Raw genomic sequence first — 19,467 nt, 5'->3', positions numbered from 1 at the left:
ATTTACACAAACACACAAACACCACACACACACACACACACACACACACACACACACACACACACACACACACACACACACATACACACACACACACACACACAACAAGTTGGATGATGTGAGATCTTATCTGATATTAAATTGTCAGCTAGTGCTTGTAAGGTAGATGACATCAGCAGGCCTTGTAGAATAGGGCAATTTAGATGCCAGCAGGTAGTCACAGAGCCATAAAATGCATACCAGTGCATGGAGATAGCCCATGTGGGCATTTCCATAGTGCTGTAAGGGGGGGTCCTATTCATAAAGTCGACTTTCATATGGCCGAGACCATATGATCAACTTTTGAAAAGCCGACCATGGGGAACCGCTATCTCTGCACAGTGCAGAATGGGAAAATTTCCACTTCTGCACTGTAGTGCGATCTCAGAGTTGGTATATTATAATTAAGGGGGGTGTGAGGGGGACCCCCTAATGGGGGGTGCCAGGGGGCATAGCCCCCCTGCTAACAGTTTAAGATAAGTGTTTGTTGTGTTTTTATGTTTATTTTACATGGTCGGCATTCTGAAAGTGATCATATGGTCTCGGTCATATGAAATCGACTTTCTAAAATGTCGACCATGTAAAGTAGACCCATAAGGGGGTATATTTATACACTAACAAGTTGGATAATGTGAAATTAGATCCTCTAACTATCTAGTATTACACACTACAACTCACAGTACTTATCGCACACGCCACAGGTATGTCTGTTGTACATGTGGATATAGGAACAATACTTGTGGAGTACACAAAGTGGCCTTGTGTTAGAGAGCATGTGTGATCTGCAGAGTGGTACTGCTTGGTACTGTTATTGTATCTACTGTCCCAGGGGTGGGATACCAGGTAATATCCCTGCTATGTGTGTACACTTACCAGTCTGGCCATATGTGGCTGTTCACAGTTTGATCGACAGACATGTGGCCAGGGACAATATAGCCTGTCCAAGGCATGCATTGCACCCATTGTACATTATACCACCTGTGTACCTATGTTTGTCTACAGTGTGACAGTCCGCAGGCACAGGGGTCTCTGGGTGAGTGGAGTATATACTGTTGCAGCCTTGGTCTTGTTCCATCAGACAACTGTTGTGATGTGTAAGTGCAGGTAACCCTAGCATTCCTGGCTATGTGGGGACATTCATACTTCCCCACAAATATCTATATAAATGTGTATAACAGGGATGTCTCCTTAACTGTTGTGTGTGTACGTTATGTAAATGCGTTATGTAGATATATTTGGAGAGCGTATGTATCATTATATGTTTTATATATATATATATATGTCAGATACTGAGAGATACACTAATCAAGTGTGAGGGGGATAGGGAAATACAGTTATGTATACATAGCTGCATGTATGTACAGACATATTTCCACATAGCAGGTCTTTGGGAGGTAGAGGCAACAAACTTGGACTCAAGTTAGCTAAGTGTAGGGGCATGCCAAATGTGAGTATCAGTACTTACAAGGTGACTCCAGGTCAGAGCTACTGGTACTCCAGTCTAGGATTATGTGTGCTGTAGGACATTGGCTGTGCACCTGTTGCCACAGTACTGCACTTCCCTGATATTGTACAAGGCATTCTTCCAGCTGTTTGCTGACCTTAATATGTGGCTCATACCTTTCAACTGTACAGACCTTCACGTACTGTCCAGAACTTTGCCTCATATTTTTGGTCCATTTTACATAACATTGTGTTTTCTGCAATTTAGTGGCAAGTCAGTGAAGATCAAAGTCAATAAATAATGACAGGCATTTGCGTTTCAGACTCCATACACATCAGGAGATTCATGCTAATGCAAGACCTGTTAATCTATCAACCTTCTGCATTTGTAAGAGCCAATATTTAAAACTTGTCCCTATTTGTGAGCCTTTGTCCCACTTTTATTCATAGCTTTGGCCAGATTTCTTGCTCTAAGAGGCTGAGAGGTATGATGTGACTGGGGTACATGATATGGCACAACACACAGTGTGACAGTCTGCATACCTCTCCCTGTACATGTTTTTGCAGAAAGTCCAGCATTTTGTCCCATATGCCGGCTCTGTTTCTCATACATTTGTGGTTTTCTGGTAATATACTGTAAAATGCAGTCACTGAACTGCTGTAACTACTGAGATATTTAAGTTATGGCCTTTGCATCCTGCAGCTAATCTGACCTGTTGCAACCTGCTGTTATACTAGCCACCTTCTAGGTTACTCAGAGCATGTATAATGTCTGTCTGTAGCTTTGGTCTTTTGTCCCCATTCACTCTGGCTTTGTCCAGCTTTCTTGCTTTCTTGCGGTAACAGATTGAAGGGTTATGAGAGTCTGTGGGAATACCACATAACGACTACCTCAAATGCAAATGATGTGGCTACTGCCAGATTCAAACCATCAACACCATCACCCATGCTAATGTCCCTATCCTACTGAGCCACACAGGCTGCTAGTCAGAGATGCTTCATTCATCACACAAGCAACAGCATACAGACATATACATTCTCATGCCTGTGTTATGTGAGGCATAGAATGTGTGGCCAGTTTCTGTCTCTATGTCACAGCCCTGGAATTGGGTGGTCTGCTGATATATCATTGCAAATATACTGCTACAGCTGTTATATGGGTGCACCGATGAGTTGAGGGTGGGAGACGACCAGCCCATGCTCTGCTGGCATACACAGTTGTGCGACTGTTCTGTGACCCCACTGTTTGGCATCTCCCTTGAATAAAGTAGTGGGGTTTCCAGACATGTGGCCTAGTGAGTATTATGGAGCACATACTAGTGAATACCTGCTGTCCCAAGTGGCTGTTAGATCTGTACAAGTAGCCCAGTAGCCCACTATAGATCTTTGCAACTAGCCCAGTAGCACACTATATATAGCCCACTATATTCCCTTGCATACATGTGGCAGGTCCATGCATATACTACCATATTGTAGTACCCCTTACAAGTGGTGTACAGGAGAGTGACTTACCTTGCGAATGTAGCAGTTGACAAACCTGTAGTTTGGGGCTGACTCTGTCTGATGCATGCAGTCCACAGCCAATACATGGTGAGGTGCAGGTTGTGTGGGGTGGCTGGCATCATTTTTATTAATATGTATGCGAGTCAGAGTAAGGTGTCAGTCCCTAGGGCCCTAGGTTGTCAGTGCATGTGCAATGCATTGTCTCTTGGCCAAGGCCAGGGCATATTGGGCACACCTATGTCTGGCAATAGGGACAGCCTCAAGAGGTTCCTCCTCCAAGTCCCCCTATGGAAGCTACTGTGGTAACCTAGGCACTGGTGGGGGGCTGTGTATCCCTTCCCATTGCTGATACTGCTGCAGCTGTTTCTGCAGGATCATATTGTGTAGCCTGGCAGAAACTGTGAACATCTGTGCGAATGTGGCTGGAGAGTACTGCAAGGCTGCACCAGATATATTGAGGCACTGGAACTATGACTTCAACAGCCCAAACACATGCTCTATGATGTCCCTGGTTTGTGCATGTGCCTCATTATGGCATTCTTTGGTGGGTGGGTGTGCATTTCTGATGGATGTCATTGTCCACGTTTCCAGTGCATAGCCAGCACCCCCAAGTAAATAGCCATGTGGTATGTCCCCCTAGAAAATATCTGGTACAGCTGTGATGTGTGGGAGATATTATAACTGTCAGGGCTGCCAGCACACACACTCATGATAATGCCCTGGGGATTGCACACAACCTGGCAGTTGATGGAGTGGTACCCCTTGTGGTTGATGTAAATTCTACCCTTTTCACTGGGTGGTGCCTTGATGTTTACATGAGTGCAATCTATGGCACCCAGTACCTCAGAGTGGTATGCTACACAGTAGAAGAGTCACATACTGCTGGCCCTCTCCTCAGGGGTTTGGGGAAAATAAATGTGGTCACTGGCATGTGATAGCATGGCATCCAGGAACTGATGGAGTACCCTGAAAGCAGATGCCTGTGAGACCCCCATCATGTCACCAGTTGACCTTTCAAATGTACCTGTAGCTAGTATCCTAAGGGCTACACATACCTTTATTTCCACTAGGATGGGTACCTCTCTTTTGGATCTGGGTCCCAGTCCACCCTGTAGTGCTGTACAATCTCCAGCTCATATAGCTCCTGGTAGGTTGTCTGGGCCTGAACACTCTTCTCCTTCTCAGTCTATGTCTATGGTCAGCATCAGCAGCAGCTGCATTGACCTCACCATCTAGCACATACATATGTAGCAGACCTGCAGCAGCCCCTAGCATTCTCTAGGTTAAAATTCCCAAGTCAGTACTCCAATGGTGCAGAGTATGGGGGAAAATCTGATTGTAGGGAGTATACATACTTTATACTGCTCTCTGTGTGATTGGCTAGGTTTGATGCATTCCACCTGCCACATACATCATTAAGGGGTTTAATGGCCCTAGTTTAAGTGAAACAAGGCTCATCAGTAATTCATATAACACTGGCTTTCTCAGCCAATCTTTTTTTTTTTTGACAGACTTCCTTGCTGAGCACTGTGGCACACCACACAAACATGCGCCGCACAGATAAACAAGGCTAACCAGTGAGCAGACATGCCCCCATGGAAGGTCATGCTCAGCATGGCTGCATGCCATCCAAACATGCTCAAACCCACTGAAGCACGCACTCCTAAGGTAAACAAAGCTTAGAAGTTACCGAACACCCCCCCCCCCCCTGCTAAGCAGAGCACCAAGCTGCACAAACAGGCACCACTGAGCTCCAATGAGCTTAACAATTCATGGGAACACCCCCATTTCGATGTTAGCTACCTCTTCTGTGTACACCAACACAGTTATCTCCCAACATGGATGGGATCTGTGGACACAGATACCCATTTGTGCTATTCAGTAACTCCAGCTCATTTGCATACAGATCCATGCACAGTAACTGGTAACTACACAGTTTCAGGTCCTGATTTGTTAGCAACCACAGCAGTCCTACATTGTACATACTCCACACTGGGTCCTGTAATGCATTACTGTTACATACTCACAAATTCTGGTTTTTATAATATTTTTATATTTTTTTCCATAACAGCATGTTTGTGCACTGTGGGGTACCATGCAAACATACCCAGGGTATTAAAAAAAATAAATTATTTTACATTATTTTTCATACGGTTTTGGACACACAGTGGTTACTTTTGCATATATCTGTGTCCTCTATACTATTTCTGCAACTGTAACTACACTTTTACAACCCCTGATATCATTTTTACATCCTGTAAATGGAATTCTTTTGTATACATTATGGACACTAACACAGGGTCTGCATGACTGCCTATCTGCTTGCTGTGTCACTCTACCTGCCTTATTTGCATGCATTTCACCTGTTTATGAGGTGATTTGCATGCCACTGACACTTCTGTGTTCGAATGCTCATGCATGCCCCTCAGCTCCATTTACTGGATCGCACATCTGCTTACTTTCATGTAAGTACCATGCCACTATGCCTACATGGCAAATAAGTCCATATAGGCTTTATTAAATTCTTTCCAATGTCTTTTCCCATAGTGCCTTTTTTGAGCAATGCCAAACTGAAAGTGCTTCCAGCATTGCAAATCAAAACCAAGAAAATCTAAAAGTATTACTGCTCAATGCTAGGAGTCTAAAAAAAAACTCCACTCCCTAGAAGCTCTCTTTACCCTAGAGAGTGCAGACATCTGTGTGGTCACTGAGACATGGTTTAAAGCCATGGAGAGCAGACCAACACTGTTAGGTTATAATGCCACCCACATATTTTGGCCAGCTTCTTCACAGGCAGGGACTAAAAGTGGAGGTGTCTCTATTTACATCAAAGATAAATATACTTCAAGGCTGGACAAACAGGACAATGCACTCAAGCTGCTCCATGTTCAAATCACCACAGGCAAAATCCAATACCACTTCCTTGCAAGCTATAGGTCCCCCTCTATGACCCAGGAAACCCATACCACGTATTTACATTTATTAGAAACACTAATCATCCAACCCAATACCATATTCATGGCTGACTTTAAATACCCCACTATTAACTGGGAATCCCATATGACACAAAATGTACATGCACAGAGATTCCTGGATTTTGTAAACATCAACTCCCTGAACCAGATAGTCAATACACCAAACAGGGGTGCAACCATACAGGATCTGGTCCTCACTAATATGGGAGAGTGCTGCACACCACGTACTGTAATGCCTTCCCTGGTAAGGTCAGACCACAAAATGGTCTCCTTTGCAGTAAAAATAAAATCTGGACCCCCAGCTAAACCTGGAATATTCAGGAAGTATTCTAAGGCTAACCTCCTGCTAGTAAGTGAGAACCTAGCAAAATTTCAAGCCCCATAAACTCTGACAACACTGTTGCTTATGCAGAATTGTTCACAGAAACCCTGTACAAACATGATAATAGCTGCATAGAGGCAGCTGTACCCACTAGGAAAAAGTACAGAACTAACTCAAAAAACAAGCCACTCTGGTGGAATCACAAAATCAATAGGCTGTATGACAGGATGAAGAAAATCATGGCAAAAATTAGGAGTTGCAGTACCCAGTAGGATAAAAGCACTTTCATCAAACTAAACAAACAACTCAGAAGGCAAATAAAGTCTACCAAAGCCAAATTTGAGGTAACTTTGGCCTCACAAGCCAAGGACAACACAATGCATTCTTTAGCTATGTCCACAACCTCAAAGGCAATACACAATTGTGTGCAGAGCTCATTGTAAATGGAGCCACCTATACTGAGCTAGAAGACATAGCAAACCTTCTGGATGATAAATTCAGCTCCAACTTTACCCCTCTCTCCCCCCTCAACTTTCCCTCAGGAAATATCCTCAAATATAACTCCCCCTACTATCACTAGGGAACAGGTCCTTAATGCTGTCTCTAAGACCAAGAACACTGCATGAATTGGCCCAGACAATATCCCAGGATGCCTTCTACATAGCATGAAACATGCCCTATCAGGGCATCTGGAATTACTGTTTAACTGTCACCTCCAAACAGGGTTTGTGCCTCATGAATGGAGAAAGGCAACAGTCATCCCTCTGCACAAAGGTGGGCCATCTACAGACCCATAAGTGTTACTAGTCCTATATGTAAAGCCATGGAAAGAAGTATTATGGAGATCATCACTAGATATATAGTAAACCTCCAAACACTGGACCCAACCTAGCTTGGTTTCATCAAGGGCAGATCATACCTACTCAACCTGGTGGACTTTTTTGAGAAGATCACCAAAGCAATGGATGAGGGGAAAATTGCTCACACTGCCTACCTTAACCTGGCCAAAGCATTTGACACAATACTGCACTCTGACATTATTGACAAACTTAAGAGTTTAGGTACAAACTTGTATGTCACCCAGTGGAGAGCCAACTGGCTCACAGACAGGACCCAGGAAGTTAGAATTGGGGATTCCACCTCTACAAAGAGGCCAGTCACAAGTGGAGTCCCTCACGGATCAGTCCTTGGACCGCTCCTTTTTGGCATTTACTTCTCAGAAGTCAAGGCCAATGTCAGTGGTCTCTGGCTGACTAAATGTGCAGATGATTGCAAATTAGGAGCTGTCATTGACTCTCACACTGACACAAATGTTATCCAGGAGGGGCCGACACAGACAAATGACTAGTGTCAGACCCATGGACTAAACACTAAATACCAAGAAATGCATAATAGTATTCCCTTGGGAAGTCATCCATCTCTGATAACTATCATATTGACAACCCACCCCTTAGAATTGACCCAGTAGTCAGGGACTTAGGGACACACATAGATAGTAATCTAGCCTTTGACCATCATCTGTCTACAGTGGTGAGGAAATCATTCTTTTTTTTTTCAATAATAATTCTTTATTATTTTTCACCTTAGTCATACAAACATTTGACAGAGAAATACACAGGTAATTTCCAAACAAGTCTTCTAACAACATTCTTACAACATATATACACTATTTACATGAATGCTTCCATGTTTAGCATAAAGTACATATAAAGATTCTTATCTGCAGAGACAGTATCTTGTACCTGATAGGGTTGGGTTTTATACTATATATAACAAGGGAGTTTTCTGTTTTTGGTGTATTAAGCTAATATAATATTGAAAATTTGTTCCCAAATCTTCAGATTATTTAGATGTTTGCTGTGGTTATTGATAACATATTTGTGGGCTAATATATGTTTTATCGCTAAGATCTTAAAATTGTCCCAAGAAGTTTGAGATGGGTTCAGCCAATTTGTAGGTATGTAGAGTTTCATTAGTAGGAAAATATTCATAAGTATGATCATCTGGGATCTAGATAGATTATTTGGAGGGATATGTAATATCATAAATTCCCAAGAAAGCGTTGAATTCTGATACCCCATCTTTTGTAGTTGTAGTTTTAAGGAATTCCAATGTTTATATATACATTTACAGCTCCAGAACATATGTAAGAGGTCAGTGGTTTCATCTCTACAATATGGGCACTTAGGAGAATTCTTGGGGTTAAATTTATACAAGCTAAGACGTGTATAGTAGGCATTATTGAATATCATGAGTTGGGTAAATGTTAACTTTTGGAGGGAGATTGATTTTGCTGTTAATTTAATTGCATTTATTAATTTACTTTCTTCAACCAATGGTAGTTTTTCTTTCAAATAATTTGATAAGAGAAGGTGGTCTTGATATTTGAATTCTTTTATCAGTTTATATGTGGATGATATATATTTGGTACTTTGTAATATGGCTTGCCATGTTGAGGTACATTTCGCTAAATCCTCTTTGTTCGTAGTTAAGTCTTGAAAGTAGCTTGTGGATAATTCTTTAATCTGCCTCAAAATCACTAAATATGATTTGGGGAGATTAATTTCCTGTCTTAGATCATGAGCAGAATAATTCAAATATGGGTATATATCTTGTAGAGTTAAGTTGATTATAAGTGGGAAGCTTTTTAGGTCTATAAGTTGATTATTAATTCTCAGGTTAGGGTTTCTATGGAAGGGTTGTAAGATCATCATGTATTGAAAGAGATTTAATGATCTGAAGAGATTTTGTAATAATGTTATATAGATTTTAATGTGCTCCATTAGAGCATATGATTTAATGATATCTCTGTTTAGAAAAGGTAAAGATTTGAGATTTATATTCATATTCTCAGCATGTTTGTAACTCAGTCTTATCCAGTTTGGGGACCATTTATTATTTTGTGTATCATAATTAGCTATTCTTAAAATTCTATTGGCATTTATAATTAAGTAATATTTTTCAAAGTCGGGTAAATCTAAACCACCTCTACTTTTCAGGGTCATCAAATTATCGTATGATATTCTAGTTTTCCTTGGTTCCCATATAAATTTAGCAAATTCAGTGTGAATTTGTTTAAAGAACAACTTGGGGATTAGCACTTGAATAGATCTAAAGATATATAATAGTCTGGGCAAGACATTCATTTTAATAATTGAAACCTTTGCTAGTGGTGGTAATTTCAGGTTATTCCATCTCCTTAGATCGGATAAAATGTGTTCCCAATTTAGTTTAACATTATTAAGATAGAAATCCTTGTTATCTGTGGAGAATGTAATACCTAAATATTTAATATTTTCTTCAGATTTTACTTGCCCTATCAAAGGTAGAAGTGAAAAGGGTTTAGGAGTTTTCAAAGGAAATATATTGTTTTTTTAAGGTTTATTTTATAGTTTGATATTAATGCAAAGTCTTCAACATCAGATAGTATTTTTTTGGTATCAGAAACAGGTGTTGTGCAATATATATTAAGGTCATCTGCAAAAGCTGCCATAGAGATCTTGGTACCGTAAATTATTGGGGCATTATGGTATACATTTTGTTTAATATGTAGAAATAAAGGTTCTAGATATAGATTAAATAATAGGGGGGATAAAGGACAGCCTTGTCTGGTACCATTTCTGATTTGTATTCTTTTAGAAAACATATTATTTATATATAAAGTTGTGTAGGGGTTATTATATAATATTTGTAATGTTAGGATGAATTCTTGGGGTATATTAAAGTAGGGTAAAATGTTAAATATAAATGTTAACTCTATCAAAGGCCTTTTGTGCATCAATAATAAGTGCATACATATTTAAATTCCTTTGATTGGCATAAGAGATTAATATATGAAGTGTTAATGTGTTGTCACTGGCTTGCCTAGAAGTTAAAAAGCCAGTTTGTTCATTAGAAATGATTAAGTTCATTATTTTCTTCAGTCTAGTAGCTAATATAGAGGTCAGGATTTTAGTATCTATGTTTAAAAGTGATATAGGTCTATAATTGTCTGGGTTTTGAAGATCTAAGTTTTCTTTGGGTATAAGAATTGTTTTGGATACATTAAAATGTAAATCATTGATTTTGTTATTAATGATATAATTTAATGTATATGATAGTATTTTAACAATAGTACTGCAAGAAGTTTTATAAAATTCTGCTGTAAGGCCATCTGGGCCTGGAGCTTTGTGGGATTTGAAATTTTTAATTGTTGTTGTTATTTCTTCCATAGAAATTGGTTTTATTAAATCTCTCTGTAAATTCTCGTCTATTTTTGGGAACTTAATTTTTTGTAGGAAGTCATTATTATTTTCGTTTGTATGTGATTCACCTTGATCTCCATAAATTTGGGAGTATATCAATTCAAAAGTGTTAATAATATCTTCAGATTTCGTATATGTTTTGTTTTTGTAATATAATTCCAGAATTTGAGAGGGTGATTTAGATTGGTTAATAATTCTTGCTAAAGCCCTTGATGGAGTTTGAATATGGTTAGCATATCTTGCCAGTATTTTAGTTTCATAAAATGACAATCTACTATTTTGGATCAAAAAGAGATCCTTCTGACATTTTAGAAGTTCTGTTTCTGTTTGTATGTTATGATTTTGCATTAGTTCCTGATCTAGTGTTTTAATTTTAGCCTCTAAAATTTGTTCTTCTCTGAGTTGAATTTTTTTTATAATAAGAGGCTTTTTGAAGGAAGATACCTCTTATCTGTGCTTTAGTTGCCACCCATTCAATATCAGGTGTATGTTGATGTTTAACTATCTTAACTAGTAGAGATTTGAGAATGTCCTGAATTTCCTGGATTATTTATTTTTTATCTAACAAGTTTGGATTTAAAGACCAGTTATATTACTTCTGTGATAGAATGTTTCTAGAGTCTTTGGCAAAACATAATGTAATTTTCGAATGATCTAATAGGTAACGAGCTTGAATAGATACTGAGGGATTGAGATTGATCAGTGTTTACGAAATTAGAAAAAAGTCTATTCTAGACCACATTTTATGACAGCTTGAATAGAATGTAAAACTATTTGAATTAAGAGAATTGTTGGCATATTTAAAGGGATCATATAATTTGAAGTCATACTTAAGTTCACTTAATGTTAACGCCGCTTGACTATTATATGATCTTTGTAGGCTTGATTTATCCAATTTAGGATTCTGATAAGCATTCCAGTCCCCTCCTATAATTATGTAGTGGTTGTTATATTGATTTAAAATAGGATAGAGTGAGGCAAAGAAAGAATGTTGATTATTACATGGTGCATATATGTTGAGAAGAATGATGGGTTTATCGTAAAGAGTAGAAGAGAGAATCACATAGCACCATCTCCCTTCTCTGTCCATTTTAGATTCTAAAATTTTTTCCTGATATTGATTTTTAATAATTATCACAACTCTCGCACTATTAGTTTTACCTTCAGAGGCTATTATTTCTCTTATCCAGTTTTTCTTTTTAATTTCTGTCCATTGATCATTGGTCAAATGGGTTTCCTGAAGTAGTATAAAATATGCCTTAGCTTGCAGAAATAAATGAGGAAACAGTTTCCTCTTTTTCAAGTTCTGGAGCCCCTTAATATTCCATGAATCTATTTCCCACATTCCTAAAGCTTTATTTTGTGTAGGTATTTTAGAAATCTGAGAAAATATGATAGATTCAGTTGATATTTTAGTAAGTGTAAGTTATGAAAGCATTTTTGAATTCCCATCCCATTCCAGTGCCCACCCACTAAACCCCTGGACCAGGAAATATACAGGTCCTTAACGTAGTCCGGAATTATATGGATTAGTATCATTGGTATGTATATATCATCGAAGTTAATGTATAAAAGATAGGTAAAATATAATGGACCTATATAATCTACAACTAAATCTACAAAGCCTATCCTACTCATTCCCTATCAAACACTACTTGTCATCTACATCTCTTCTTATTATGTTGAATTAAATGAGTCAGACAAAAAACAAAATAAAAAGATATATGGACATTGCCATTAGTCTCAAATGTACCTCCACACTACTTGTTAATAGTAGTAATTTAAGATATTACTAAGTATATATTCTCAAATTAATACAACAACTGTGTTCATAAAATATATATCAATCTAGTGTAGCCTTCGTTTGTGTGTGTACCTACCCTTTACTCTAGGATCAAATTTAAGACAGTATCATCAGCTATAGATATGGTAACCATCATGTACTCACTCTAGTAATAGCTTACTAGTACCTGAAGAAAAACAATGTAAATTTTTAGCAAATCAGACCTAGAGAAAAATATAAACATACACTCAGGTAATTAAATCATCTAATAACTAAGAATCTAAGATGATTAAACATATATTCATTAGTCATGCTGTTACGGAAGGGCGATTATCAAGTTTAGCAAAAATGCTTATTTAAAACTAATACAAAGTTAACCAAAAGGTGAGACATGGGTTTTTGGTTTAAACCTTTAGGTTCAAAAGGTTCCATAATTATAAAACTGTGTAATATCTACTTGATGTCATATATATTCTCAAGTGTATGTTAACAATATAGTTGAATAATCATGACTGCTAAATATGTAAAAAAAAAAAAAAGGACCAGAAAACACACAATTATTTTAAGCATATGATCCCTTAAACTAACAACCTCATACCATGAGAAACCTAGATTGTTATATCATGACAAGGTATCCTTTATAATAATTATTACCTATAACAATATATCACAAAACATTATAGCTATAAAAATGTAAAAGCCTCATAGTAACATTTATGTGTTAGCTTGAACCATGATCTAAACACAGAGTATGCATAAAATGCTTCATCAGACAATATTGTGCATTTCAGTGTGTTTTACCTAGTGCCTATCTTGTTATTATTGAATAGAGTTCATGTTCATTAGTATATGTGAGCCTGTATTTAAATAGAGTTTGCTGAAATGAAATATATATAAACAAAATTAAGTATATTTATGTAGAATGGGAATGTGTTCTGGTTTGAATGTATTATGTAGGTGCAGCTTACTACATTAACATAAAGTAGTTTCCTGTCAAATAGTGTGAAAACTATTTAATTCTCATATATGGTTAATACAAGCTAACTATGTCATGCTAAATTGAAATCAGCTTAGGTAGATTGCTTAGTGTTTAAGGGGTAACATTAGTGATTTTGCCATTACTGAAAGTGTATCTAGTGTAGTTGTTACAATATAAATACTTAGTTTGACTTTATTTTGTCCTAATAAGTCCTAGAGACACTCCATCGGGTTTCCGAAGAGCTAAGCCGACTGTTAGCTTCGCGATGGGGGACTCATAATCCAGACGGACATCCAGATGTGTCATATCAAAATTCAACCCCCTGAGGCAGTAAAATCACTTCGGCTCCTCCCATGGGAAAATTGGACGAGGTGAAGGTTGTAAACTTCCGGTAATGCTTCTCGCAACTTGAGAAACCCAAAACAAAGGTTGTACCTGGCCTAAATATGGCCTAATTCAGGAAAGATACCACACAAAGCAAAATTAAGACCTCTCCTGGTAGTAGTTGGTGGATCCGATCTCGGAGATCACTCCAGTCGCATCGGAAGTTGACACTAGTTCTCAGAAGCAAGTAAGCTTTTAAAAACCGCCATAAAAGTAGACTTAGCTTCTTTTTTTGTTGTGACTGAATATTTACATCCATCAACTGAAAATATTAATGTATTTGGGTACTTCATCTGAAATTTAGTTGTTTTTTCAATTAGAAACTTGCAATAAGGAGATAATAGTTGTCTGGTTTGCCTAATCCGCGGTGGTGGTGCTGCGGTAGTGTTGTCACCTCCCAGCAAGATGTTGTCCCGTTCGATTCTCGGCTAGAGCATCTTCTGTGGAGACATATGTGAAAGGGCATACCTTCGTTAAAGGTTGTGCGTTAGGGCCGGCAACTCAGCACGTAAAAATCAACTGCCAATCATTAGCGGACCGGAGTTCTGCTGTGTCGACCCCTAACCGGGAAAAGCCAAGAGGCACAACAACAACAACAACAACAACAAGTTGTCTGGCTTGCCTAATTTGTAGGGGCAAGTCTTGAGCCAGGGAAATTATGTTATTATTCCACATAATAGAGCTTCCATTTTTCTTTACAGTTAATAATATTTTATTAACATCTTGGAAGTTGAGAATTTTGGCATAAACAGGTCTTGGGATATTAGATGCATGAAGTTCTCTCAGGGCTCTGTGGGCTCTCTCTATTGTTATTTGTTGTGCAGTTTTCAAGTCACTGAATAGTGTTGTGAGAATTTGTATGATAGATGGGATTAGTTCATTGTATTGTATACTTTCCGGCATTCCTCTGATGATTATATTATTTCTTCTGGATCTTGCCTCCAGATCAATAATTTTAGCTTGCATAGATTGAATATCTGCTTCATGTGCATCAGCTTTTTTGGCAAGCAGGACTATTTTGTCTTCGTTCTCTGAGATTTTAGCTTCATATTTATCCATTCTTTCCAATATTTGACTGCAGGAAGTTCCAAAGGATTGACCTTGATTAGCCAGATCTTTTATAGCTTCTTGGATAGGAAGTAAAGCTGTTTTAATGTCCTCCATGTTTGCCAGTTGCTCTGGTTTATTTTTATTCCCTGGTTTTAAAGGCTCTTGTTATTTTATAATCTTCTGTCTTTTCGAGATTAAATCTTTCTCAGGTGATAAAAGTTCTAAAAGTTTAGTTTTTGTAGTTGTTGTATCCATGATTTTGTCTTCTTTCGACATTTTACAGCAGTACAGGATCCTGATATATTTAAATGTATTTGAGCAGATTGTTCTGAGCACATGGTTTCTTTGTTTGAGACTTTCTTCAGGTTCAAGTGATCAGTTGTAATCCTGATAGATTTGTTAGTTTTTCAGGTTCATTCACCTCTTCTATGATTCTGAAGTGAAGTTAGAGTTGTTATTTCAAAGAATTATTGTTAAATAAGTTGTAATATAACCTCTGGGTTAAGTTTTCCTCTGAGTATTTGGAGATCTGTAGATTAGCAGTGTTTACAGAACGGCAGCCATCTTTGAATCGAGGAAATCATTCTATATTGCACAACGTATAAACAAAGATATGGCATCTAAGTCCAAGGAAGTCATTGTTTCACTGTGTTTGGCATTCATCAGACCTATCACTGAGTACAATATCCCCTTTGGTATATACCACACCAGGCATATTCAACAATTGGAACATCCACAGAGGTTCCTAACTAAAAGAATACAGGGCATAAGTAAAATGTCCTATGCAGATTGCCTCAAGGCCGTATCTCTGTATTCTGCCTCCTACAGGCTTTTGAGAGAAGATCTATGTCTGGCTTACAGGGCATTGTCAGACCCCACTCTGATGGACCTCCTGCATATTTACAAAACAAACAGCACCAGAATTACCCATTCTAAAGACTTAAACCTTGCCTGTTATATAAATAGGTCCTGCTGGAGAGATAGGTATGTATCCGAGAGACTACTGCATCTGTGGAACAGGCTTCCCATCCATGTGAAGCAGAGTTCCTCCCTAATCCAATTCAAGTGCAACTTAGACAATTGGATGGGAAACCAGAAATTCATCCCTGGTTTGGCACCTATGTCTCTAATGGACACAGGTACCCTGTAAATGGTTCATCTCTCAAACCCCTGCTCACACTTATCAAGGGTATCAGAACTTGTCAGAGATTTTGGATGCATGGCTAGGCTTAAAAAGGCCCTTGTGGTCATTAGCTTAGTAAACACCTATGAACCTATGATTGCCTATAGGAAACAGTACAGTTTGTAATAAAATATCTGTCTATATCACACCCCAGCTTTCTCCCTGCAGAAAGCATATCAGCCAACTGCAAACTAAACAACTAAAAAACACTATGCATCACAGGTATCTACACCCCCACCCAAGGAAATAATACCCCAGTTCTAGAAAACCTTCTCTCCAGGACCACCAACCACATTTTAATTGAAACTATAATCCTAGGTGATGTCAATATAGACTGGCAAACCCTTACCACTGACTTCCCTACCTATAGAATAAATCTCCATGGCTTCCCTCAATTAATCTCCACTTGTACCTGCTACAACAAATCTTCCAATACATGCTCCATTCTCAGTTGGATCCTAGTATCAAATTCTAGCTTGTATCACAACTGTAAAACACTCACAGATTCTATTAGCAACCCCTTCCCTATCCTCATTCAAAGTCTTTCCCTACATTACACCAAGCAACACGAGTATAAAGAATGCTATAGTCTCACTAACTTCATCGCAGAAGAATTTAACAATATATTTGGCTCTATAAATTGGTCCATCCTGTTTAGCCAACCTCTAGAGGATGCTGTTCCAAATTTTAACCACATCGTCCTTGATACTTGGAATTCCCTAGATCCCCTCAAAAAAATGAAAGAGTTAAATCCCATTGCACACACTGGCTTACTCATTCTACCTGAACCCTTATGCACAATAAGGATATTGCATAGAAAAACTGTCTGAAATCAAAATCTCTTATCCACCTACAAATCTACAAACAGTGTGGTAAACTCATGAAAAAAAAGAGAAAAACAAGTAAGGGCAAATAAAAAAAAATCTGTTACCTAAAACCTCAAATAAACCATTATAACAACTTTAAACATTTCTGGAGCACCATTAACAAAATAATCAGCCCTGGTTCTCCCAGTATATGAAACTCATGCCAAACTACTCTCCCTCTGAAACTGACACTATATTCAATTTCTGCTTCATAGACTCCATTAACAAATTAATTAAAAGAAAGCACAACCTTAACTCTACACTTCCTCTCCCACCCCATAAACAAACAACCATTTTCTCTCAAATCTATCCCTATCATTTACATTAAATCTCTCCTAACCAAACTCAACAGACTATCTACCTGCAGAATTCCTAAAACTAGCTGCTAATTCAATAGCCAATCCTATTTCCATTCCAATTAACAGATATGTTCAAGAATCGATGGTCCCTTCTATCTGGAAACATTTTTTTTATTATTCCACTTCACAAAGACAGGCAATCTACTGAACTTACAAACTATAGGCCTATAGCTATTCTGTCTACTCTTTCAAGAATTCACGAAAAATGCAGCTAGTTGAACATTTTCTTAATGGAAATCTACTCACCTCAACCCAACATGGCTTCTGTCCTAACCATAGTATGACCACTGCTCCAGTTTACTTCTCTCATGCTATCACTAAAGTGAAAGAAAACAATAACCTGGTATCCTCCCTCTTTTTAGATCTCTCTAAAGCCTTCAATACAGTCTTTCACCTCATGCTTTTCTCCAAAATGTCTACTCTAGATTTTTATAAATCCACTCTCAACTGGTTTTCTAGCTATCTTTCTAGCCAACAGCAGTCTGTCAAGGGGGTTTCCTCCTTTTCCAACTTCCTCCCTGTTAATAGTGGTGTATCACAATGTTCCATTCTTGGACCAATACTATTCAGCATCTTTACTAACAATCTTCATTCATCCAGTACTCATTCCTCCCTGCTACAATATGCTGATGGTTCTACTATTGTCTGCTCATCTGAAAATCTCTCACACCTACAATCTATTATCCAAAAATCCTTTCATTTTATTGATTGCTGTCTAAATGAAAAACGACTTGTACTTAACCCTAAAAAAACTTAACTTCTATTTCTTCCAAAGTCTCTATCTCACCAAAAATCTTCCTTCACCATTACATCTCTTGATAACACCTTAATTGAAGTAATGACACACATTTAACTCCTGGGTGTCATCATTGCTGATTGACTAAAATTTGACCTACATGTTCAAAATTGCATCAAAAAAACTCACCACACTTGGTATGTACTACAAAACAAAACAAAAAAATCCTTACCAATGACACTAGGCTGTCCTTTGCTAATGCCTATTTTCTTCCCACTCTACTCTATGCCTCTCCTATTCTAACTAACCTGCAATCCACTGCAAAAACAAAACTGGAGCTTTGCTACAACAAAATTTCCAGATTTTCCACCAACCAACCCTATAACTTACACCACTGTCTATCTCTAAAAACCTTAAATTTGCTTGAGTTACCTTACCAGCTCCTCCACTCTCATCTGTTCCTCATCCACTTCCTGTCCTGCTGTCTTCACTTACTATATACCCAATCACTCTCTCCAGAGCTCTGACCAACACCTGTTAGAGATCTACTAGCCTAAAAGATCCTTAGGCCATAACGTATATAGCCATGCAGTGACTGTTGTGGAACAAAATTCCTCTAACCATGAGATCTATCCCAAATAGCTACAAACTTAAAAAAGCATTAAGAGATAGACTTCTTAACACTTAACTCTGCTGCTGCATTCATCCTGCCTAACCTCCCATTAACCTTTTTCCTCCTCCTTTCCATCTCTGTCCTGTACTACCTTCCTTTTCCTTTCACTAACTACCCTTCTTCTTCTTCTTTTGGCTTTTCCCGGTTAGGGGTCGCCACAGCGGATCACCTGTCCGCTCATGATTGGCAGTGGAGTTTTTATTACAGCGTCGAGTTGCCAGCCCAGCACCCAACCTTCCACAGAAGGCACACACACGCACTCACACCTAGGGCCAATTTTTAGAGTGTCCAATCCACCTGCAGTATGTCTTTGGGATGTGGGAGGAAACCGGAGCACCCGGAGGAAACCCACGCGGCCACAGGGAGGACATGCAGACTCCGCACAGAAGGCACCCCAGCCAAGGATTGAACTGGTGAACCTCTTGCTGTGAGGTGACAATGCTAACCACTGCACCACCGTGGCCGCCCCTTTCACTAACTACCCTACCCATCTCTAATTTTTTTACTTGCCTTATTTTTTCACCTAAATATCTGTGCAACCAGTCAACAGAAACTTCAACCAACACAAGAATTGTTGTTCTTATTTTGTTCTATGTCCTCAAAACATGTTATCACTACTATTTTTGCATTTTATTCATCTTGATATAATATAATTTTACTCCGATTGTTAACTATAAATTCCTATCTTGGACTTCCTATTTAAATTTTTTAATTCTGGACTTTTGTAATTCTTGGACTTCCTATTGCATTTTTGTAATTTTGCAGTTCTGGAGCTTTTCTCCCCAGGCCTCTGCTGAGTTGGAATTATTCCATTTAACAGATGTCAAAATAAATAAATAAATAAACAAATAAATAAAAGTGTCTTGGTAGAAAGTGTTTGTGCTGAATATGCTAGTCAAGCTGTGAACAGTAGATGGCAGTAGCAGAC

Source organism: Protopterus annectens, chromosome 7.part0 (genome assembly GCF_019279795.1).
Source record: "Protopterus annectens isolate FY-2018-M chromosome 7.part0, PAN1.0, whole genome shotgun sequence".
NCBI classification, from domain to species: domain Eukaryota; kingdom Metazoa; phylum Chordata; order Ceratodontiformes; family Protopteridae; genus Protopterus; species Protopterus annectens.
The sequence above is the reverse complement of the archived record's forward strand: the minus strand, read 5'-3'. Positions refer to the sequence as shown.